Source organism: Mesocricetus auratus, unplaced genomic scaffold (genome assembly GCF_017639785.1).
Source record: "Mesocricetus auratus isolate SY011 unplaced genomic scaffold, BCM_Maur_2.0 Super-Scaffold_100001, whole genome shotgun sequence".
Classification (NCBI taxonomy): Eukaryota; Metazoa; Chordata; class Mammalia; order Rodentia; family Cricetidae; genus Mesocricetus; species Mesocricetus auratus.
The window spans coordinates 16207779-16233312 of NW_024429187.1; the positions used below are offsets into that span (position 1 = coordinate 16207779).

A 25534-nucleotide genomic window follows, 5' to 3' on the forward strand; every position below is an offset into this window, starting at 1 on the left:
GAAGTATTGAAATTATAGGCATGTATCACCTCCCCAGTTTGTGCAGTGCTAGGGTGAATCCAGGGCTTCTGTGTGCTAGGCAAGCATTCTTCCAATGGACTACATCTCCAGGTCCAGAAGGTTTCCCAAGTACCGTCTCAGAGGATCATAGCAGCCTACTTTCCCGTCGGCATATTCCGAGATGTGGGCTCTGTGGGAACATACACTAGTGGCAAGGACACATTCTTCATGTTTTCATGTTTTGCTTTGCTCACAGACCACTCCGAGTGTCTAATAAAAAGTTACAAGATACAAAACCAAACACACTTTCAGAAGGTCACAGCTTCCTGATGGCCAAGCGCCCAGATTCCATATATACAGCCACTCTTCATGGGACCAGTTTTTGTGGAATTCAGACTCAAGAGTTGAGCTGAGCCCCACAGTTAAAAGGGTCACTTGGCTTAACCTTGGAGCTGTCACTACTGTCTTAACAAGAGGCTTCACATCTTCAGTTAGCATAGGCTTCTTTCTCATTGTACCCTGACCCCAGATCGACAGCCCCATTCTAGAGCTTACTGGGCATGGCGTGGTTTTTCTTTTTTTTTTTTTTTTTTTTTTTTGGTTTTTACGAGACAGGGTTTCTCTGTATTGTTTCGGAGGCTATCGGTTCAGCCCGGCCTCGAACTCACAGAGATCCGCCTGCCTCAGCCTCCCGAGTGCTGGGATTAAAGGCGTGCGCCACCACCGCCCAGGGCATGGCATGTTTTTGTTTTTGTTTTTTTCTCACAGCAACCCTAATTCAAGTGAGTTTCCTATAAGGGCTACAGTTAACCTGTATGCCCCACTTGCCCAAAGACAGATAACTTCCTGGAATGCTGGGGGCTATGGTTCTTGTGAAATAACAAGCCATGCGTTGTTTTCACTTCAATAGCAAGGTTGGTTGCCCCAACTGCACAGGACGTGCTTGATCACACTTAGGTAGGAAAATATATAGACAGGAAGTACGTCAGGATGTGTGCTTACCCCGGATTGGACGAAGGCAGGAAGTACCATAGCCTTGTGGGGGGGGGGTTGCCTTTATGAGCATCTGACTGACCTAAATTCAGGGCCATTTCTTTGAGAACCCTGAGTATGGAGCTGGCCAGTGTCCATCTTCCTGGCCAGTGCTAAATAAAGCTTGTTTGAGCTACGTGCTTGTGGGGTTGGTCTTTCTCCTCACAATTTTCAGGTTTAACGTTTCCCACCTAGAATGTAACTGCTTCCTTGGGCAAAAAAAGAGATAATTAAGCCATGCACAGTGGCGCATGCCAGTAACCCCAGCACTCAGGAGGTGGAGACAGGAGGATCAGGAGTTTAAGGCATCCTCAGCGACACAAATGATCTAGGCCAGCCTGGCCAGCAATGAAGCTGCCTCGATTGAAAGGGAGAGCGACAGTAATTGCAGACAGGCCTACCAAGCTTGAATGGTTTCGAGTTAATAATGATGGTGTGAATGGGAACCTGTCTACTACATTTTTATAAGTAGCTTTAGGAATATTGATCAAGCTCCTATAAGGGGTTGTGCAACCTCTAGACCTCTTACATTCTGGTAATAAGAAAATCAAATGAAAAGTGGCTAAGTAGTAGAGTTTGATGTTCTGAATATTGATTAAATGTTATGTGTACAAGACCAGAATTGCCAGCTGGGTATAAAGGGTAACTTCCTAGGAGATACTTGCTAAAATGAACCAACACTTGAGCTATCCTCAGGCTGGGCAGTGACCGGACTTGAGTGGTGTTGCTGTCTTCTTCGGGTCATTTAACTGTCTGAGGGCTGTCAATCAGTTCAAGGCAACCTCTCCCACCAGTCCTGTCCTCTGACACTCTCGCCAACTGAGGAGGAGCTGAGGAAACTGCTACCTTGACAACTTGTCTCCCCTGTGGGGCTTTTAAAACTTCTTCCACAGAGTTTCCTGGAGCTTTGAGTCTGCCTTGGTGGGGACCATTTGAAGGCGCTTCAGCCACAGGCTCGGCTGATGCATGTTTTAAGGAAAGTAAATCTCCACAAAGTCAAAAAGGAGAAGGGGCTGGAGGAATGAAGGACTGGAATCAGGGAGAGTTCAGGGCATGAGTGCCATGAGGAGAAGGCAGAGGTAGCAAGGACTTGAGTGCCCTTTGCAAGTCTGAGTGAGTGAGTCCAGGGGTAAGGGAGTAGATGCTGGAGCAGGGGGTGGAGGATGGGGGATGAGGTTAGAAGAGGCTTGAGGTTGATTCTTCTGCCTGTGGACAAGGCTGAAGATACCGTTAAAGACGTGTGTGTTTTCATTTTTAATTGTGTGTGTGTGTGTGTGTGTGTGTGTGTGTGTGTGTGTGTGAGTGTGTGTGCTGGAACTACAGGTGCTTGTGAGTTGCCCCTATATGGGGCCCCAGAAACCAAGTCCTGCAAGAATCCCTGCTTCTCCTCTGAATCGTCTCTCCAGCCCTGCCTGGTGCTTAAATTCAAAGCAGTGGGTTCTCTGCCAGCTGCATTCCCAGTGCCCATAAAGAACAGAAAACACAAAACAGAACTGGTGATACCAGTTAGTGCCTCTGGCACTGAGCAGATACGGGTGTAAGAGAGGAAAGTTCGCATTTCAGGCTTGTCTGCTGTGTAAATTATTTTTAAATCCACGCTTGCATTTTATAATTTTTAAAGGTTATCACCATGACAGATATAGCTCCTGTTTTTCTGACTTGAGCTTAGATTGGGATGTGTTATAATTTCCTAAAATGGCAAAAACTGGGGAAGGAAGGACTGAGCCTCATCAAAGGGTTAGTCCTAAAGGACAGTTCACTCCCTTACGGAAACCCTTCTCCCCACACTGCTGTCTGTGAGACAGGAGTTGGGATATTAGCAGTTAAGTAAAAGAAAAGGTGGGGGGAGGGGACGGGAGGAGATAACTGAAAAATACTTGGTTTAGCTCAGTTAAGTGGTTTGACTACAGGAATCCTCAGAGCCCACAATATCCTGATGAAGATTGAAAATCATCAGAGGTAAAGCACGTCTCCTGCGATATTTCCTAAACCTGTGGCCTTCAAATGCTTCTGGGGGAGCATCTAACAGAGTCAGCATCTGAGAAATCACTGTGTGGGAAGTCCTGCGGGAAACACTGACCCATATTAACATATTAGTCTTTAACATCCACACTCTCTGTTAACTGTTAGCTGCTCTCCACTCACTAATGCTCCTTCCTTGGGCAAAGAGAAGACACTGAGGCCTCTCTGTTAAGAGGATGTGGAAGTGCTTCCAAATGAATAAGCAGACCCCCAGTCTGACTAGAAGGAAACTGTTTTCTTCCAACATTTGCTTTCAGTATCTGCTTTCCTGACGACCTTACTGAGGTTTGTGTGGTCTGTTGACATTTACAGGTGAGGGACTTAAGAGTGGTGAAGACTTCTAGGGCAGAGTCTTTGGTTTCTCAAATTCCTGTTTTCATCTTCCGGGCTTCACTTGAGACTTGAAATCTACCAGACTGATGTGGTGTAGACATTTAAGCCGCAATGGTTTTTGAGTCTTATACCTCCCTGTCCCTATTATCTAAGATATACTGGTGGTGGGCTGCAGACAAGAATGCAGTCTGTGACAGCAGAATCAATCTCATGCAAGTGGTGACAGTTCTTAAAAGAGGTCCATGCAGTTTTGGGTCCTCCGGTTTCGTCTGCTGGGAACTCAAGCACTGAGTCAACAACAGCTCTCGGGGGTCAAATTTGGCTCCTGACTTTGTATGTCTTTCAAACTAGAAATGGTTCTTACATTTTTTTGGAAGTTAAAAACAATGAAGACTGTTCTGTGGCATGGGTAAATTATAGAAAGTTAGAGTTGATTTCAGATGAGGTCTTTCTGCACAAGCTTGTTCCCACTTCGCTCTGTTCCTGGAATTGTTGACCCTGGAGAGGGTCAGAGCACAGGCCCTTGTGGATCTAACAAGCAAGGCTTGGCCAACCATCTCCAATATGCCCACAAAACAGACAATAGTGAAAAGCAGAGAAGTAAGATTTGTTCAATGTGGCTGATCTAGGAAGAGGAACAAGAGAGGTCAAGAAATGTCCCCAAGTCCCTGGCTTGAAGTTTAGGTTTAACATGGAAGATTGGAAGTGTAGTTAAGAGGGTCCCCAACAAGATGTGGGTCCAGCTACAGTTTCTCCTGCAAGGTAATAGTCTGACAACTTGTAAGAACTGTGGGAAGTATTTTCTTGGGAGATAAGTTCCTCCTTTGGCTGGCAACAGACTTCAGCCTTTTCCTTCACTCAACATGAGATTCCTAGGGAAATTCCAATTTATTGGAAACCATTGTTTCAATAGTCTGATAGCCAAGGGGAGGGGCACCAGGGTCTGTTCAGGACATGGGCATCCCTGCCAAGATGGATATAATTCTGCACCTGAACCAAAGGGTGCAACATATTTCTTTGTGTAGCCAACAATGTAACTAAGTAAATAATGAACAAACTAGTCTTGCCTTGTCAGCCATGGAGAGTCACAATGATTCACAGTAGTGCAGTTTCAGTCCTGGTTTATAGAAAGTTTTATTGGATGTTGCACCCTTAACCTCTGAGTAGAGCCAAAACATTTTCAAGCTGCAGTTGATACAATGTGTCCCTTACGGCTTTTGGATTTAACACTGTTTGGTTTTTGTTGTTGATTGTTTCAGAGGCAAGTTTTATTATATTACTATTTTAATTTTTCATTTTTGAGATTATATTTTATATATGTATCATATAAATTCCATTGCATTATACATTACTATAATAATTTTGAGATTATATCATTTCCTTCTTCCAAACCCTCCCATACACCACTCCTTGTTCTCTTTCAAATTCATGGCCTCTTTTTTCTTTAATTGCTGTTATGTGCATACACACACACACACACACACACACACACACTCCTAAATGCACAAATACAATCTGCTCAATCTATATAATGTTACTTGTATGTGTGTTTACAGAGATGACCATTTGGTATTGGATAGCCAGTGGATGTAAACTTCCCTGGAAAAGAGTATTTCTCCCACTCTGAGAATTTCTTAGTTGCCTGTAGTTATTCTGAGGCTTGAGCTTCTGAATATCTATGGGTTCCCATCGCTCAACTCATGTTTAGAGGGTAGAGGCATGTTGGCAGAGATTTATAGGTGCAAGCTTCTGACATTCCCAGGAGACACAATCTCAGTGAGTTGGATCTGACCTGAAAAGCCCCCTCCCTGAAGACAGGCTAGCATGGTACCAGAAAGATACCATGCTTCCAAAGGAGGGAAGAAATCAACAGTCTTACCCAAATACAGTGCCTATGAGCCATATCAATGACTACCATGGCACACTAACCCTAGGGTGTATGTAGTAGGAGCAAATATACTTAAGTGAAAACCAGTATCACTCCAATGGATATAAGACCTGCTCAATAAGAGGTGAACCTTGCCTGGTACTGGAAACCTAGCCAACTACCCAGAGCTAGTGAAGTCATGGATCTTGGAAGAGAATCCACAAGCACTACTTTACTAAACCAGCATGATCCCTAGCTATATTATAAATATGTGTCCTTATAAAATAAAATAAATGCAGCTCCCATCCCTTATCAAGAACATTGTTTCAGCCAGGCGGTGGTAGTGCACGCCTTTAATCCCAGCACTCTGGAGGCAGAGGCAGGCTGATCTCTGTGGGTCCGAGACCAGCCTGGTCTGCAAGAGGGAGTTCCAGGACAGCCTCCAAAGCCACAGAGAAATGCTCTCTCGAAACCCCTCTCCCCCAAAAAGAATACTGTTTTGTTTTTATGACACTTTAACTTTCCAGACTTCTCCAGAGATGGCCCCTAGTACACCAGAGCAGGATCCTGAAGATGGGAAGACTAGGCAACGAGTTCCTGGGGACCTATTATGAAAAAGCAAAAATATCCACCTGTCCTCAGTAGAACTGTTGTTAGGCCAGTGACTTCACTGAAGAAAAACAGGATAACCGCAGGTGGCAAAGCCAATACTCTGATTGCCAAGGGGATCAAAGTCATTGTGGAAGTGCCCTGTATTAAGGTCATCTTTCTTAATGGTACACAGTTCATTGCAGATCGAAAGTCAGCCCAAGTCCAGCCATAGTGAGGTCAGGGTGTTTGGAAATTAGGAAGACCATTAAAATTATGTGTCTGGCTCCAGTATACTTGCAACGACTTATGCATTAATGGCAGCAACTCATGACAATATAGTCAAGGAAACCTACAGGAACCTCTGGTGGTTTGAAGGTGTTAATTTTCCTGAACCAAAACGAACACTTATATTGTTGTTTTACCAGCAACTTGTGCTTGTCAAGCTCTCTCCTTGGTAGAATTATGCCCCTGCCTCTTCCTTCTTTTTTTTTTTTTCTCTTCTGCTATTTTGGGCCAGTCCTGCCAGAGGTAGCAGTCATGCAAGTGCTACTGGGTGTCTTTATGATCACAGGACTGTGCTTTGGGTAAATTTAGGTCTCAGTTTCTCTGAGGATAAAACAATTTTTTTTCCAGATTGACTTCCCATGAATCCCTATCACTCCCTCTGGCTTACAATACATAAGTTTACCTTACACAGATTGTCTTAGCTAATACTATTCACAGAAAGGATTGCTTGAGGAACCCTGTCTTATATTTGGCTCAATCCTCTTATTTTATAGGAAAGATAAGCTGGTCTATTTAACGTGCATGTGTAGTCTACAGCAGAAATCTCGTGACTACAGAAGAGAGGAGCAGTCCATCCCATTCATATATGTGTTCCTTAGTAGCAGACACTGAATATTTACCGTGAGTCAGACAAGTTACTCAGCTCTTCATTCACAGCCAGCTGGTTATAGTTCCTGCTTCCAAGCCCTAGTGTCCTCCAGTTCCCAGCCATGTCAGTCCACAGTTTAAAAACATGGAACGCTGGCAGGGCCTTACCTCCTCTTCCTCATCCTCCTGCCCAGCATGCATGAAGTCCTGCCTTTGATCCCTATTGCTACACAGGCTGTAGTGGTGGAGATGGAGACAGCATCAGGAGTTCAGGGTCATCACTGGCTACATAATTAGAGCCCAGCCTGGATTACCTGAGAGACTCTGTTTGCAAACCGAGAAAAGGGCATGATGGAAGGTGAGCTGAAATTCAGTTTGAAAATTTCCATTGGGAAGAATTCTCCTTTACCCAGAACAGGTTCTGGTAGTTAATTTGCCTGGGCTTCTGTTCTCTTATCTATTCTTCCCCAGTCTCCTTTTTCTCCGGACCTGAATAATTGCTTGTGTTCTCCAACTTCCCCTTTCTTGTCTGTCTTTAAAGATAAGCACAGAAACCCTCTGTATCTATAAGTAATTATCTGCTAATAGTAATGGGGAAAGTGGGAGAGGAAAGATAAAAATAATGCCTGTGGGGTAGTCACAAGGCTTCTGGGATGGTGCCTTTGAGTATTGGCAAAGGGTAAGCACTTAGAAGCTGCCCAAAGAAGAGGACAAGGTGAACTCCATTATCTGAAGACAGCCCACTGGATCTCTGGAGACTAAACAGAAATTAATTCTCTGCCTTAAAAATACTTTCCTACATGAGAGTATGAGTAGTAGACCCCTAAGAAGTCTTCCCCTACAAGCTTAGGGGCAACTTCTTCGGAAGCCATGAGTGAATAGGTATGCACTGGTAGTACAATGTCTTCGGAGTATTTTCATCATCATTAGCGGTAGCCGACTTGCTGCAAGTAGACCCGAACTAGTTCATGAAATGCAATCAGCAAGTGCCCATGCCACCCTCTTCCTTCCCATGCTGTCATCTAGACAGCCAAAGCCTTGGTGGGGCACACTTAGTCCATAGAGGGTAGCTGTTTTTGGTCTTCAATGCTGACTGATACCTCCAGCCATTTCCTGGTTTTCAAGGACTCCCTCTAGACAGGCCTTGGTTTCCCCCCACCCCTGCAAAAGGGACATTTACACCAAAAACCCCTGAAGCCAGCTGCTTCTCCCTCTTCTTTTTTCTTTTGCCTCAACCCCTTTCCCCACCCAGCCCTGGGTGTCAGTCAGTGAGCCCTGTCCCGACATCCTCTGTGGTGTGCTGTTGTTGTTGATACCACACTGACCCTGAACTTTTCAAAGCTGCTTTGGCAGACTCCCCGGCCAACCCTCGGGGGAAGGGAAAGGAGGCTCAATAAGGGATAAATGGGAGGAGGGTGGAGGAGAGGTGTTCCAGGCTCAGTCAGAGATTGAGTGGTGCAAATGGGGGCTGTCGAGGAGGCGTGGCCCAGCTGCGGTGACCACCACCAAGTGTGGTTAGTGTGAAGAAGGTGTAAGCGGGCATGGGCTGATCCCTAATGGTTGATGGGAAAGTTGCAGAGAAGTTTAAACGTGTGCTTCTCCCCAGGTAAAACTCTACATTGACTTACAAAACTGTTCCCAGCTGCTGCTGCTAAGGGCCGGCATCTGCGGCCGGCCGTTTGTCACATCACCAGGGCAGGAAGTATGACCTGGTTCCCTTTGCTTTCTTGGTGCTGGTTTATAAAAGGCAGTAATAATTACTACAAGGACGAGTTCACCAAACGTTGCCGTGGTTATTTTCAGTGTGCTCTTGAAGCTGTTAACTCTTGACCTGCCGTAAGTCGCACTGTGGTTTCAAGCTCATGATGGTTATGGCCCATCACCCTTGACAGACAGCAAGTTCCTCACGGGCAAGCACAGAACTCCCCAGAGCTGCAACCTTGCAGAGCTCCCCAGAGCTACACCCTTGCACCTCTGCCCATTTTTCATTTTGAACACCAAAGGTTACTATTTTTGGAAATCTACATGAAAGGGTAGCCCTTATCCAAGCACCATTCTTCACGCCGTTAGATGAAGCCTCTGATGGCCACACTTGTGTAAGGATGCTATTTCCAGATGTTTCTTTCTCCTTCTGTTCTAGGTCACATACTGTCTGTCATGCATTTGACTCCCCGGTACACACACAAGCACATAGACAAGCACACCTTCCTCAGAGTCGGGAGCGTCCTGTTGAGCTTAGCCCCTTCTCTGTCTAGCCTACATTGTGAATCACTCCCTGATGCTGACCCTACTTTTTTTCCCCATTCGTTCTCTCTAAATTTGGATCTTTTAAAATTGTTTACTAACACTTGTGTGTGTGTGTGTGTGTGTGTGTGTGTGTGTGTATACCTGTGTAAGTTTTCATGCAACACATAAGACCAGGTATTGTCGGAGGTCAGAAGAGGACACTTGATCCTCTGGAGCTGGAGTTAGATGGGTGTGAGCTTCCTGCTACGGGAGCTGGGACACAAACCCTGGTCCTTTGCAAAAGTGATGTGTGTGAGCCGGGCGGTGGTGGCGCACACCTTTAATCCCAGCACTCGGGACGCAGAGGCAGGCGGATCTCTGTGAGTTCGAGGCTGGGCTGGACCGATAGCCTCTGAAACAATACAGAGAAACCCTGTCTCGTAAAAACCAAAAAAAAAAAAAAAGTGATGTGTGTGTCTGCTGAGACATGACTGCAGCCTCTGAGTGTGTGTATCTGCTGCTGCAACCCCTGAGTGTGTGTCTGCATGTCTGCTGAGACATGGCTGCAGCCTCTGAGTGTGTGTGTCTGCTGAGACATGGCTGCAGCCTCTGAGTGTGTGTATCTGCTGCTGCAACCCCTGAGTGTGTGTCTACGTGTCTGTTGAGACATCGTTGCAGGCCTGAGTATGTGTATCTGCTGCTGCAGCCCCTGAGTGTGTGTCTGCATGTCTGCTGAGACATGGCTGCAGCCCCTGAGTTTAGATCTTGCCAACCGTCTGTGTTCACTGTTCCAACTTCGTATAAACAGTTGGGTGTTACTAGACAAAAACAGATAAATATTCACAGGAGTCAGGGACAGTGCAGATGCATCCTTGTCCTCAGATGGACTGGTAGCTGCTGCCAGCCTCTTTACCGGCTTCTGGCATGTTTCCCATGTCATTGGGAGAAGTTATTACAGACATTTACCCATCCCCAAGCTTCCTCCCTTTATCCTCACTCAGCTCTACTGGGGACAAGGGGACTCTATCCCACGCTGCACAGAAGCAGAGAGCTGGGGCAGGTTCCGTGTGACCCACACGTTTCTTCAGCTCCTCATCAACCTCCACCTCTTTTCCTTCTTACTTGAGAGAAGGAAGTTACCTTCTCCTGTCCAAGATTGACACTTATTCTTCAAGGTTATATGAGTGTGTACGTGTGCTGACGTGTGTGTGTGTGTGTGTGTGTGTGTGTGTGTGTGTGTGTGTGTGTGTGTGTGTGTGTAGGCCAGAGGACAACTTCCATGAACCTCTCATCCTGGTTTTTTGGTTTTTTTTTAATACAGGTCATTCATGGCCTGGACTTTCCTTAAATCTGCTAGTCTCCAGCCAGCAAGCCCCAAAGATCAGACTGGCTCTACTTTCCCAGCACAGAGATTACAAGTGTGCTCAGATTCGTCCTCTGTGTTCTGGAAATCAAACCCAGGTCCTTGTACAAGGCAATGACTGAGCTCTCTCTCCATCCCATGCCCCCCCAGCCCATGTCTTCTCTGGCCATCTCTGCCCAGTGCATCTTTCCCAAGACCGTCTTTCCTGTAATTTTATTCTGACCTTTAGCAGAGCCTCAGCTGCTTACTCTTCCCCCCATCTATTTTGTCCATTCGTCTCAGACGATGTATAAACGCATGCATCTCGTTTGGCTAACAAACGACTTTCGATACACCTTTACGCCCTTTTATTCTTCTGTTGGTAGCACAACGCCTCCACACCGCTTTTCCTCCTGTAGCTGAATTCCCCCAGAGGTGATTTACCCTGGCAGTTTTGATTAAAGTCATCTGTTCACAGGGTTGTCAAATAAATACCACATTCAAGATACAGTTTGTGGATTATTCTAACACTTAAATGCTGGTCTATTTAGCGTCTTTCTTCTACATTGACGTGTTGACTTACTCAATAAGGACATATATTGTGGGTGAGTGGGTGGACCCGGTGTGTGGCCGTGGCCAATGACAGGAGATAATCAGTTTGCACACGGTTGAATTTCTCATAGGGAGCAAGGACTGTGGGGACAGGTGCTGGGAACTGGGTGGCTAGCGCAGAGTTCTTCAAGAGATGGTGCATCACAAAGTCAGAATCCACAGCGGTTCTTTATCAGGATTCCGGGAAGCCCCGGAAGGCAGGATCCTGATAAGGGTCAGCGAGGAGCAAACACAGACAGATGTTAGAGGATTCCCTCCTCCCATCCTGGCTTGAGGCCAGACCTCTTAGGAGTTAGTGAACTTTGGTTCAGCTCCATGAGAGGAAAGTGTGATTAGATGTGCCCTGGATTGGTGGAGTAATAGTACTGTGACTGGCAATACTTCGAGGGGACAAGAGGACCTCTGGCTACTGGCAGGTGACCCCCCAGGGGTGTCCATGTCACCCACTTTTGGACATGGAGAACAGGGAACTCATGATGAAGCAGCCACCAGAGACTCCGAACCTCATCCAGAGATTGTCTTAATGTCTCAGAAGCTCCACTCAGGACTGAGCAAATAGTAAGTCATCCTGATTGAAAACAATGCCATTCCCCCATTCACCCCCCCACCCCTGAAATCCCAGAGTGAAAACTGAAAACTGAAACAAAATCCCAGAATGTAAAATCTAGCTAGTCATGGCAACTGGAACTTTTAAATGATGGAAATTTCAGACAGGGCTTCCTAATGCTTCATTGTAAGTTTCCAAAACTGCTAACCACAGGAGGCAACTGGTTTTCTAGAGATTATCTGTATGAGTGTTTTGCCTGCACGCATGTATGTGCGCTACATGCACGCAATGCCCAAGAAAGTGAGAAGAGGACACTGGATCCTCTGGAACTGGTACAGGCAGTTGTGAGCTGCCATGTGGGAGCTGGGAACCCAATCCGGGTCCTCTGGAAGAGTGGCCGGGGCTCTTAAGTGCTGTGAGCCCTTTCCAGCCATGAGATAATTGTTTAGTATCTTCATCTCTGAAATGTAAATCCCTCGACTACTGTTTCCTCATATGTAGGTTTGTGGGGAAGCTTAGAAAATTTGTTTAAACGGAAGGTTTGATTTCCCACTAGACGAAAGATTTTTGTGCTCTGGTAACAACAGCAAAGAAGATTGCTGTTACAGGAAGGAGTCCAGGACCAGTGCGGGAGGGCAGTCCCATGAGTAAGCTGCCTGCCACACGATCATGAAGACCCCAGTACTTACGAATTTAAAAATGGGCATGGTAGTGCACACTTTGAATCCCAGGGTTGGGGAGGTGGAAACAGCTACCTTGCTAGAGCCTCCGTGTGAGTCACTCTAGCCAAATTAGTGAACTCCAAGTTCAGTGAGAAACCCTGTCTCAAAAAAACTAGGTGGAGAAACCCTGTCTGGTAACCCCCCCCAAAAAAAGACACCTGCTGTTGACCTCTGACCACTGCATGCACGAGCATACACGCACGCACACACACACACACACACACACACACTCACACGAGAGCTCCAAATGCATGCCCACAGAATGGTTTTTCAAAGGAGAGGATCCTTTTGTTTTTCTCAGTTACTTCCTGACTGTGCTGTGCCTCTCAGAGCCACCAGCCTGGCATTACACCCTTTGAAGTGCAGGAATCTGAGTCCTAGCTGAGTTTAAACAAGAACAGCCTAAGGCATCATTTACCAGAGAGACAGTATTGCGAACAGTTTTGGGTAGCCTTGCCTCGTGTTTTTCAACCGTGAAAAGAGAAATCACTTTAAGTGGAGAAATGACTCGTTTTCATGTAGAGAACATAAAGTGTGTAGATGATCTGGTTAAGGACGCGCCTAGGGAAAAATTCTGAAGCTAGAATTCTAGTCAAACTGCCATGCGTCTCAGCTGCCATCGTGATGTCTGGGAAAGCCACATTGCAGGGAGCACACTCCACACACCGCAGAACACTGAGGACAGTTCCGTGGGGACACTGCTTGCCACCCAAGCGTGATGGCACCAAGGTTGTTCATCCATCGTGCAGCCCCCGAGGCTTGTTTGCACTCTGCCTCGCCTGGTCTGTATTCATTGGGATTTTACCCAAGAAAGCGTAACGGGAAAAGGGTAGAGTGTTGCTGGAGTTTTCTCATCCCACCAGGTTCAGCTGCCGTTCAGCCCCAAATAATCACACAAAGACTTGTGTCAACTATTAAACTGTTGGCTAATGGCTTAGGCTCCTTATTGGCTAGCTCCGTCTTAATTATTAACGCATAACTACTAGTCTATGTATTTCTACATGGCCTTATCTTACCAGAGAATGCCTGGTGTGTCCCATCCTTCCAGTCTCTACATGGCATTCCCCCCTTGTGGTCTCTCTCTGCCTACCTTTCCCAGAATTCTCTTCGTCTCCTAGTCCTGCCTGTCTTCCTGCCTCTATTGGCCAAACAGCGCTTTATTCATCAACCAATAAGAGAAATACATATATACGTAAGGACATCCCCCATCGGTAGAGAAAGGGGATACAGGGGAAGGGAGAAGAAGAGGGTGGAAGCAGTTGATTTTGCATAAATCACATTAACATTTTTCAAAAATATAAGTGAGAGGTTAGGCTATGGAAGAGGAAAAAGCTATTGGCTACTATTAGCATTATTATTTTTCCCCAGTTCTGGGTCTTGAACCCAGAGCCTGTGCAATCGTAGCAAGCGTTGTCCTCAATCTTTAAAGCTGTGCTCTTGAACACACTGCCAGGGACCCCATTTAGCCATGCTAACCGCTTATGCTTCATTAGCTGAGTTACGCAAGATTGGCGGGTTAGCCTGTTTTATCTCACCAAATGAAGCAACAGGCCGACTTTCCCGGGACAGAGGCCTTCTGAAACCAGTGAGCTTATGCCACGGACCGAGGCCAAGAGCCTGAGGAACTTTGTGAGCGATGTAGCAATGAACGGAGCCAAATCGTTTAGAGATGGAATTGGAGACCTTTGGCCCGAGCCAGACATTTAGGTCCTCGACCCAAATCTCACTCACCATATTCCAACTGGATTGAACCTGGGTAGGGGAAGCCAGGATGAGTCCTGCTGCATATAAACCCCAATGATCTTTTGTAGATTACTGCTCTGTGCAAATGAGCCATCTAGCTGTGACTCTGGCCTTCACAAGAGCCTTCTTAAAGCGTTCTTTACTAGAACAGACTATTGCAAAATGCCTTTATGGGCAAATGAGGACAGACACTTCCCAGGCATGGCTCACCCCCACCCCCCCAATTCCACTGGCATTTTTTTAAAGACTGAAAACTGGGATATAGAGACATTGCTTGTTTTCTAGCAGCCATTATAGTAGGAAGTCAATGTAGGAATGGCTGCCTGGAGTTTTCTCCTACACCTAGAAACTTCACAAGGCAGAGAAGCAATAGATATGGTTTCTTGGTGGGAGACAAGAGTGCAACTGTGGTACCTAGTTCACACGCGTGTGTAGACTGGGCTCCACAGGACACTGCTGGTCTCACATCACGGATAGATCACCACACACAGTCACCAGCTTTTAACCAACTGCACACCAATTGCAACGAGCCGGAAACATCCAACACCGCACTCTCTCCAGAAAACGGATGCTCACTCACCATGAGCAGAAAGCTACGAAGGGAAGGAGAGCAAAGCCAGATGTGGCGGCACACATCTGTGTTCCTATTCACTCATTGTTTTAGGGACCCCAAAAAGTAGCTACCAGCCCCTTCCACGATGCATGCTGAAGGTCCAGCCAGACTTCCTAACCTTCCGACGGTGGATTCAGGCTCCACGTGGATGTCTAGAGAGAGATACTTGATGTAGGGAACTACTCCTTTCTTCAATCCCCAAGACATCCCTAAGCTTACATGAATATTTAATGAAAGGATCCACCCATCTGCCTGCCCATTAGCGCCATTAATGTTCACAAAATATCCAGGGCTGTAATCCACCCATCCGTCTATCCACCAGCTCCATACAAAGGATTGAGAATGTTGGAATTTCCTGAGAAAGTACGTTGTGTTTTTCCTCTTATTAGGTCCATGCATAAGAAGAAAGCGCTTGTTCTAACATTCCAGGCATTGCATGTGTTTTTGTGTCTGGGTATATATATGCATATGTGAATGTGTCTATACATGTATGTGTGTGTGTGTGTGTCTTTGTGGGTATATGTGTAAATGTGTATATGTATGTGTGTATATAAGGAGTGTATGTGTGTATGTAAATGTGGGGTGTATGTGAATGTATGTACACATGTATGCATGGGCTTGCTTTCTTTTTATTTGCCTTGAGACAGGGTCACATTTTGTAGCCCAGACTGAGCTCAAACTACCGTCTCCTCCCACCCTCCTAAGAAATAAACTAGAGGTGTGCACTGCTGCATGCAACTAGCATACATTCTCCTGTAAAGCCTTGTCTATCCAGCCTATTGCCTTTAACCTCCATCAATTCCTAACCATCTACAAAACATTGAACCACATTTTTACTCAGTCTTTATTTTACTTGTAATTTTAAAAATACCTACTACCTAGGAACCGACGCCATTAGATTAGTCTTTTAAAACTTGTATTTAAAAATCATTCATTAAAATTAGATTTTCTGCATCTGGGAGCATGCTCATTCATTCTGTGTGCTCCTTGACTCCTGTAACCCTACCATCCAAGGGACTCAGGCAAGACAATTGCTTTGAGTTCCAGGTCAACCTAGGGTACAAAGTGAGACCCTGTTTCAGAAATCAAATTGATCACAGATACACACACAGTATTTTTCTTTAAGTATTACATAGTTTCATTATTTCCCATGAGCTGAATTGGTGTAGAGTTCCTCCAAAATACTGTTCGGTCAACAGTACCTGTGTTTATCTTATTACTATTCATATATCAAGTACTAAAAGTGTTGTACTTTTGTGCTGAACACGCAACTTTTAACTCCAATAGAATATTAACTCAGAGCCTACACCACTTCAGCATTTTAGAGGAAGTTTTACAGAGAACTATGTCCTAACATGAACTATTGCAGAGATTTGAAAAATGATAAGGATGATAACACGTGCCATTGTGAATGTACAAAGGTCAAAACATCTCCAACAGGCAAATCCTCCTCTGTGAGGACCTTATATAACTCCACCAGGATAATTACCTATCCAGGGCACAGAAACCAATTTGAATCTGTGTTTCCTGGGGGAGAGCAGGTCAAGCTTAGAATAAAGACGTAAAGTGAGGCTGTTTCCGCCTTCCTACACCCCATTTGTGGCCAGGGAGCTGTGCTCCTGAGCCTCTCCCACGCTGCCTAGAATTAGCCGCACAGGCCGAAGACCCCGGGGTGAAGGTCAATCTTGGGAGCGGAAGGTCTTAACGTTGGTTGACATTTTCTGCTGTCCTCCTCCGACCCTCAAAGTTTATGCTGCTCGGTTAAAACTCTCTTCTGGCTTTTAAAAAGAAAAACCTTTCCTGTGGGTTAAGTACTCAGTGCAAATGGAACAGGGTGGTGCCAACCCGGCCGAGGCCCCACAGACTGTTAATCAGCCCTCAGGAACCTATCCCAATGGGATTCCCACTACCCTCATCCTTCGATCTCCCTCTTCTGCCCTTTTTGCAATATTCCCTATCTTCTACCTCGTTTAGTAGGCTTCTAACCCATGCTATTACATACTGGAACGTTCCACTTCCCCTTCCTTCTACACACATAATAATTCCATCTGATAGTGCTGGGGTAATGAGAACACTCACACAATTTACCTCATTTGTTCTTTGTGAAGGCTGGCTGAGTACATGCCTCCTGGGTTAGACGCCATGTCAGAGGCCCATCTGAATTTTAAATCTTTGGCTGTAAGAGCTGGATCTGACAATTGAGTGTTTGAAGCGTGGATTTTACTGAGGACCTGGGGCCCATCTCACATGGGCGATGGCTGACTTAACGTCATGCGGTCCTTACGGCGGCTTCCCCATGTGCGGTCGTGTCCTTTCCTCCTGGGTCCTTTCAGGGGGCCGGATCGGTCAGGACACACGTCAAACAAGCAACACATACGATGCTGAAGACAACCAAAGAAGTTCAAGGTGCAAGCTCCCCTGCAGCCCGCTTCCCCTTAACATCTGCTTTGTTCCTAACTACAAGGTGCTATACGGTAATTTCTCAACCTAGTAAGATGAGGCTCTGCCCTTACAAACTTTTGTCACATTGCGTCGTTTGTATGTATGGGTCTCAAACGCATGATGTAATCCCACACCACATCATTGCTGACACTAAAGAACACTAAAGAGGCATCTTACTGCCGTCTTCCACATTTCCCTCGCTCCCTTCTTGTTGGATCCCCTAGTTCTGCCCCCAAGTAATCTCCTCTTTCATGTCACATGCCTTCCGCTATCCTGTCTTCCTCCCAGAAGGCCCCTTCTACACTCAGTGTCATATGTACATATGTATGCATGTATGTTTGTATGTGTATATGACATATGTATGGGTATATAATTTGGGTGATCAAATTTAAGTTTGAGTAAAAACATGCAATATTTGTCTTTCTGAGTCTGGCTCGTTTTACCTAACACAATGATTCCCCAGTCCCACCCATCTTCTGCTGATGTCCTGACTTTATTCTTATTTATACCTGAGTGAAGTTCTGATGTGCACATGGGGCTCATTTCCCTTTTTCCATCCATGTGTTGATGAACTTTTGGCCCCATATTTTGGTCATTAAATACTAGTATATTAACCCTATACATAAAATGGTAATTTTAACATGCAATGGATGTAAACTTATTAGCGAGATGTTTGGTGGTGGGTTTTTTTTTCAGTGTTGAGGTTTTGAAATCTGGTGTGCATTTACACTTGACAATTTCACATTTCAGTTCAGAGCAGCAGCTTGTGCTGTAGTTCTGGGAGAACCCGCTGTGGTCCTCATGCCGTAAGCATCTGGTGACAGCCCCTGGCTGGCTCTGAGTGCTACCCCATCGCCATCACAGACAGAAGTGACGGTCTGACTGCTCTGCAGAAGAAGGTCTAAGCTACTCATTATAGCTTTGTCCCCTCTGATCATTGAGAGCTTGCAAATAGACTTCTGCATGAGTCACTGAGTGTGTTCCGTTTTAGAGACGACATTAAATTGACCATTTTGCAATTTCAGGCTTGACTCAAAATAAGTGCACTCACATCTCCATTTGCCATAATCACTTTCCTCTCTCACACCGGGTGGGACCTGGACCCAGGCTTCTACGTGCCTTCTCGGAATTCCCCACAGCCTTGCCCTTTTAGACATGCTCTGGAGCAGTGTTTGCCTAAATTGTTCTTTATGAAACTTGCACACACTGTTCCCATATGCCCTCCAGCAGACAGACATGTCCATGCCACTGCCTACCTTTATTCTCTGGGTCTCGGTCTTCCTATGGAGCCCACCCTATCCTGGAACTTGCTGTGTAGCACAGGCTAGCCTCAAGCGTGTGATGAACCTCTCCATTTTAGCCTCCGCAGTGCTGGATTACAGGTGTGAGGCTCATCACCTGGCCCACTTATTTTTAAATTATTATTTTTATTTTTTTTCTTAATTAGAAACAAGCTTGCTTCACATGTCAATCCCAGCTCCCTCTCCCTCCACTCCTCCCCCGCCCCCCCACTAGGCTCCCCAGCCCCCCACCCAATCCCCACTTCGTTCCCCAGGGAGTGTGAGGCCCTCCATGGGGGCTCTCCAGAGTCTGTCATTTCGTTCAGGGCAGGGCCTAGGCCCTCCCCCAAGAGTCCAGGCTGAGAGAGCATTCCCTCCTTGTGGGATGACTGGCCCACTCTTTGCAAGAATAATTTTATTTATACGTTCTTTGTTCTTTCTGGCAATCCTTCACATTGCATCAAATATTACCTTTTTACACACTTTTCTTCATTTCTTTAAAGCTTGTCTGGAAAATGAAAACATTTGATTTGAAAACAAGTCTCCCTTAAATATATTTGATTTTCTATTAAAATACCTTTAAACATAAGAAACACATATGCATATATGTATATATGTACACACATATAATATGTATATTCTATTCAGATTTCAGATCTAAGATGTCAGAATTTTGTCTTTAAGCCCAACAAGCCACAGATATTTAAGTGGGCTGATATATAAGCATCAATGTACATTCCTAAATTATGGAGGAAAGGTGACCTTATCATTAGTCTGAAAATAAGGTTTTTTTTTCCCTTGGGTCTATAAGGACAGTATGCTTTTGTGTGTGTGCGTGTGTGTGTGTGTGTGTGTGTGTGTGTGTGTGTGTTCACATGTGTGGGCACATTTGTCGATCCTGAGTGTTTTCCATACTCTTTATTTACCAGGCCAGGCTCTCTTGCTGAACACAGCCTGGGAACTCAGCTAACCTAGCTAGACAGTTTTCCAAAGAAACCCTTTGTCTCTGGCTACCGCGAGCTGGGACTACAGGCCAGCCATCACACCCAAACTGCTTATCCTGGAGCTCTGAGGATCTGAACTCAGGTCCTCACTCCTGCATGGCTGGCGTTTCCATCCACCGAGCCATCTCCCTGGTCTCTCATGTGAAAACTTCACGGGAAGCGATTTATCCTCCGTCTAGCTGGGGTTTGGTAGGTCTGTGTCCTGAAGGAGAGACAAGATGCTCTTTTCATTCCGGGGGCGTCCTACAGCTGCTTTTCCTTCTCGGCGCTGTCAATGACACCTCTGTCTGCTTCGTGTGTTTTCTAATGAATTTGCTGTAAAAAGATCCCCCTTCACAAATATCTTAGGCTTTGGCAAGTCAGTGGTTCTCACACAGCTGCCGGGGTCTACCTGTCACCATCTCATGACAGCAGCTAAAATGACATATAAATGAGCATGTCTGGCTGTGCTCCACCCAAACTCAGAGCAGCAGGCTGTGGGTGGGATCTGGGCCTCTGGGCCTCTGGGCTCAATCTTGCTGGCCATCTCCTGCATGTATGTGTGTGTGCATATATGTGTGAATGTGTGTATTTGGGTATGTGTGTGTGTGCGCGTGCGCGTGCAAAGGTCAACCATGAATATTATTCCTCAAGAGACATCTATTTTATTTCTTGAGGCAAAGTATCTCCTTGGGACTTGGGTCTTTCCCACTAAGCTGGTTGACCAGTTAACCCAGGGATCCTTCTGTCCCCTACTTCTCCAGTGTTGAGATTATAGGGGTATGACACCACAACTGGCTTTTTATGTGAGTGCTAGCAAAGGAACTCAGTTCCTCACACCTTCATGACAATCAATTTAACAACTAAGCCATCCCTCCAGTCTTAACTGCTGACTTTGGACCATTAACTGTGTCCATTTACAGAGTGGTAAACACTATTGGATTTTCTAACTTGTAACACTCCAACAGCTTTCCAATCTACCAAAGAGGACTGGTGCCAAACACTGCTCCATGAACATATAAGGGTGCATATGTGATTCTGTAAGCTAAAACAGACAACTGCAATGTTATGTGTGACTGAGTTTGACCCCTTGAAAAACTGAGGTCACAGTGAAAAACTTCTGATGGTTCAAGTTAAACAATGCTCTTGAGATGCTCATGTGTGCAACTGCACCATCAATAAGCGATAAGAACAGAAAAGTTCAGAGCTGGTGGGTGGGCCTTCCCTGGTGTCCTTCTCCACTATGAGGCTGCTGGGTGAAATGACCAAGATAGAACCACTGTGGGAACTCTGGATGAAACTTGACCTTGGCAGACTCATTTTTACCATGACTCAGCTTTCACGGGCAGTCACACTGAGATTCCAAGGTGTTTGCAAGGGGCTTGGTTTTTCATTTTCAAGGACACTGACTTGAACAAGAGAAGGAGAAAGACAGTTTGATTCATTCTTTTGGAGTCCCCAGCACTCTCAGCAACTGTGTTTACTTCCCAGAACTGGCTTGTCGTTGCTTTACCAAATGAGGTGATGAATTCTTGGTTCCTAAGGAGACTGCTCCCTTTCAAGGCTATGGTAGACACACGCAGCTTATTGGAAAGCTGGTTGACTATGTGGCTTGACTATGGCTTTCAGTAAGGCCTCTAGGCAGACAGATTCCTACAGGAAGAGAAGAGAGGTGGCAATGGCGAGTAGCCTATGGGAGAGACAACTCTCATCTTCTCCATCACATCAGACGCAAAAATCAGTGAATTCTATGCTTTGTTATATTTTCACAAATGAAGTAAATCAAGTTGTCCTCTTTACTATGCAAATGTTAATGTTCTGAGTACAAAAATCAACCATCAGAGGTGCTGGGAAGGTGGCTTGGTGATAGAGGGCTTGTCTAGCATGTAGGAGGCCCAAAATTCAACCCTGAGGAATACACACACACACACACACACACACACACACACACACACACACACACACACACACACGAGGGGATACAAAGGGGAGAGGAGATGAGAAGAGAGGAGAGGAAAGGAGAGGAGAGAAGAGAGGAATTGAGTTTATGAAATCTGAAGTCCCTACAATATTTTTCAGGTCCTAAAGTTCAAAGGACTCAAGGAGAAATATTTGAAAAGGAAAAGAAATCCACACCTATTCAGTACTTGCGGGCTACCAGGTGTGACAACGTATGCCTCTATGTACACAGTCTCCTCCAGACTCTCCCATCTAGTTACGAGCTGATAGAGTACCCATCCAACCTACTTATGATAACTCCAAAGCCCCAGTTCTCTCTGAACACCATCTGCCTGTTTTCAGATTCCAGCTGAACCAGCTACATTTGTTGTGTGCTTGTCGGGTAGCTCTTAATAGATCTACAAAGCTTCTCATTTGTGACTGAACCAATGACATTGACGAAGGAGGTATGTGAGTTTACTTAAGGGGTGAGGCCATTAACTAAGCAACAGTTTTATGACAGTTAATGTTAGTGTTACAGCAGATCAATGTTAAAATGAAAGAGGAAATGGAAAGCAAGAAAAAGGTCAAAACAAACACTTTGGCTCCTTCCTGGACACTCACTGCTTTTTCACTTACAAACAAATGCGCCTTGGGTTCCGCATTGAGCACCTGACGGGATTTCCTTTCCCTCCACGAGAACACAGATAGACACCTCTTCAAACCAAGTCCTCACCAGGCGCCCTGCCCTTGGACTCCCTGAGCCTTTGGGACTGTGAGCATTATTTCATTTACGCTATTTGTGGATGTTTAAAAAGAGATTTGTTTTTAAATTGCGGTTAAAATTCTTTGTTTTGATTTCTGAGACAAGCTCAGACAGGTAGTTTATAACCTCTTACTTCTAGCTCTGCAAGTTTTGACTTTAACAATTATAGTGTGGCAGCAAAGCGGACTATTTGGGGGAACAGTTTCAGGTTCACTGCAAAACTGAGAGGAAAGTACAGAAAGTCCCTGCATCCAGGCTGGGGAAACGTAGTCAATAAAGAGCTTGCTACATAAGGCAGAGGTCCTGACCTCGTGTCCCAGCACCCACACAGAAACCTGGGCGTGGTGCCTTATGTCTGTAATTCCAGTTCTGTAGAAGCGGAGGTAGGTGGACTCCTGGAGTGCATTCAACCTAGATAAAATGATGAGCTCCAAGTTCAGTGAGAGGGAACTCTGCCTCAAAAATTAGTATGGAGAGTGACTGAGAAAGACACCCAAAGTCAGCTGTGTACACATAAGTGTATGCACACATACATGTGCATACAAAACAGCACATACATACACATGCGGTACTCATACACTTGCAGGGGAGTTTGTACTGGTGTTGCATCCCATATTAGCATGGACACATATTAATGGCACATGACCCCCATTTTAGTGACCTACAGAGTATTGGCACCAGCCCACAGTCCTCCATGCTTCTCCATGGCCTCTCCCTTTCTGGTCCAGACACTGATCTCTCCTGCCCCCAGAGTTTCTTGAGAAGTGTCACTAGCTGAACACACAGAGTTTGGTCTCTGGTGCTAGTTTCTTTTTCATATTCTGGTATCTTTCCCCCAAATCATTTTCTGGCTTGGAAGCTCATTTCTTTTCAGTGAAGGATTCTATTTAATCTAGACACACCATAGTCTGCTTATCTATCCTTCCAATGAAGGACTTCATGGCTGCTGTCGTGTTGCGGCAATGATGGATATTTGTGCAGGAGTTTGAGAGTTTGGATGTATTCTCAGTTCCTTTGAGTAAACACAGGGGCTCTCATGGATGAATCATGTGTTGACTTACATAAGAACTCACCAGAGAGTCTTCTCACGGTATCATACATGCTTGGCAATGTCCGAGCGTTCCCGTTGCTCCTGGGTTTTTATGGTGGTTTGTGTGTAAGGGCTGAGGTGAAGGCTGGAGTATGTGATCAGAAATGACAGCCGGTAAAAGAGAGCACTTGGCCCTTTCTTATCAACATGCCTTGATACATAGAAGGAGGGGGCTAGGGAGGGACCTAGTTTAAGGCAATATTCAGCTAACAACAAAAGCTAGAGTCAGTGTGCTGGGTCCATAAGAAGAAGATAGTTTGGCTAATGTACATGGAGGAAAAGAAAGACTAGTCAGCACGCACGGGAGGCAGGTTCCCCAAAGTCAAATCTCTTGCAGACCCTGAGTCCCTGTGGCTTCCAGAAGACCAGGATTGTCTTTTCTTTTAAAGATTTATTCAATTTTACTTTTATGTGTATGAGTGTTTTGCCCGTGTTTGCGTAAGTGTACTGCACGCATGTCTGCTTTCTGAGGAGGCCAGAAGAGGGCATTGGATCCTCTTAGAACTGGAGTTACAGACAGTTGTGAGCCTCCATGTGGGTGCTGGGAATTGAACCTTAGTCCTCTGCAAGAACAGCCAGTGCTTTTAACTGCTGAGCCATCTCTCCAGTACACAAAACCTGTGTTTTGTGTTTCCTTCTTTTTTTTTTAGTCAGTCTAGCCATACAAAGTCTCGAGACTTCTGTTTGCCTTTACACCTTCTTCAGCAGCACAGGCTTCAGGGGATCTCCTCATTCCATCCTCCTCACACTTCTTAACCTGGGAATTAGCACACCTGTTTGGGTGGTTACCCCAAGTATCCAATCCTGTTCACTGGGGTACAACCAGCCTGTCTGGATAGTGCTCCTCCATCCAGAACCACTTTAGTTTGTACTAAATTAATGGCATCCAGTATTCCTTACTGCTACAAAGATCCATTCTGCATATCACATGATACCAAGGCTGGCCTGAAGCTATCTTTTAAAAGGGGGAACAATATGCATTTGGAAGTATAAAGCAGGAAAAAACAAGGAAAATATCTTTAAAAAGCAATGGATGCATAAAGATGTATGTCTTAGCTATGTTTTTTTATTGCTGTGAAGAGAAATTATGGCTATGGCAACTCTTGTAATGGAAAACGTTTAGTTGGGGCTGGCTTACAGTTCAGAGGTTTAGTCTAATATCATCCTGGTGGGAAGCATGGTGGCGTGCAGGCAGATGTGGTACTGGAGAGGTGGCTGGGAGTTCTACATCTGGATTAGCAGGCAGCAGAAAAAGAGAAAGTGGCACTGGCCTGGCTTGAGTATCCCAAGGCTCAAAGCCCACCCACCTTGGCTCACTTCCTTCAACAAGGCCACATCTACTCCAACAAGGACACAGCTCCCAAAAGTGCTACTCCCTGGTGACCAAACATTCAAGTCTATGAGCCTATGGGGACCATTCCTGTTCAAACCACCGTAAGGTAATACCAAGATCAATTCAGAATGCCTGTGGCTGGCTCTTCTATAGGTCGACAGAGGATCAAACACAGAGAGAGGCAGGAAAGACTTGGGAAACACCTGGAAAAAAGCATTCCCCAAAGGGTCCCATGGAAATCACCAAACGAGCAAGACTGTTGCCAAGATGAGTTGCTCTCCAAACACTGACAGCAAGGCGCCACTGCAGAAGATAACACCTACATAACTCATTGAACACGAAGAGGGTGAGCTGAGTTCTCTGTGCCTTTGGTATGGGAAGCCACCCTGCAGGTTATCAAAAGAGACACACCAACAACACCAACCCAGCTGCAAAACCTTTGATCCCCAATCCGTCCTACCTACAAGAGTGTGAGGGCAATGGTGGCAGGAAGCTTTCGGGAATAACCAACCAATGTCTGATTTGACTTAAGACCCACTGCATGAGATAGAAAACCTACTTGGGTGACCAACAGCTAGAGACTAACTAAATAGGCCAGGGACCTAGGGTAAAACCAAATAATCCTGTTCAAAAAAACAAAAAAAAAGTGAAAATGAAATGACATACTGCTTTTCTCATAGATCAGGGCCTTCCTCAGCCGTCATCAGAGAATCCTCCCACAGCATATGGGAACAAATACAGAGACTCACGGTCAGCCATGACGCAGAGAGTGAGACCTTGGAACATGCGGCTCTAAATGGGGGTGTCTCCATCAAATCCCTCCCCAGATGTCTCCATCAAATCCCTCCCCTCAGAGCTCAGGGACTCCCCGTGGAAGAGGAGGCAAAAAGTCTAAGAGCCAGAGGGGGGTGGAGGACGCCAGGAGAAGACAGCCCCCTGGATAAACACTAGCAAAGCTCATATGAACTCAGAGACTGAACAGCTCTGCCCAGGGCCTGCGCACAGGTCTACACCAGGTCCTCTGTGTCCATCGTATGGCTTCCCTCCTGGATGTGTGAATGAGTGGGTCTCTGGTTTCTGTGCGTGCCCTTGGACTGTTTTCCTTCTGTTGTTCTTGTCTTGTCCAACTTTGACATGATGGCTTTGTTTCATCTTACTATATCTTGTTTCTTAATGGAA

At 45.6% G+C, this 25534-nt stretch overlaps 1 protein-coding gene across 4 annotated transcripts in view; it reads left to right on the forward strand.

The window, feature by feature from the left end:
* Far2 (fatty acyl-CoA reductase 2) overlaps positions 1-25534 on the forward strand; it is a 103340-nt gene that overhangs the window by 2475 nt on the left and 75331 nt on the right. The window contains exon 1 of one of the 4 annotated variants that reach the window (XM_021228903.2): positions 11104-11456. The exons of 2 other annotated variants lie outside the window; for them this stretch is intronic. The gene's annotated coding sequence lies outside the window, so the exon portion shown is untranslated. Of the gene's footprint in view, positions 1-11103; positions 11457-21818; positions 21942-25534 lie in introns of those variants that run through there. One more of the 4 variants, XM_040743659.1, reaches the window with a different exon arrangement.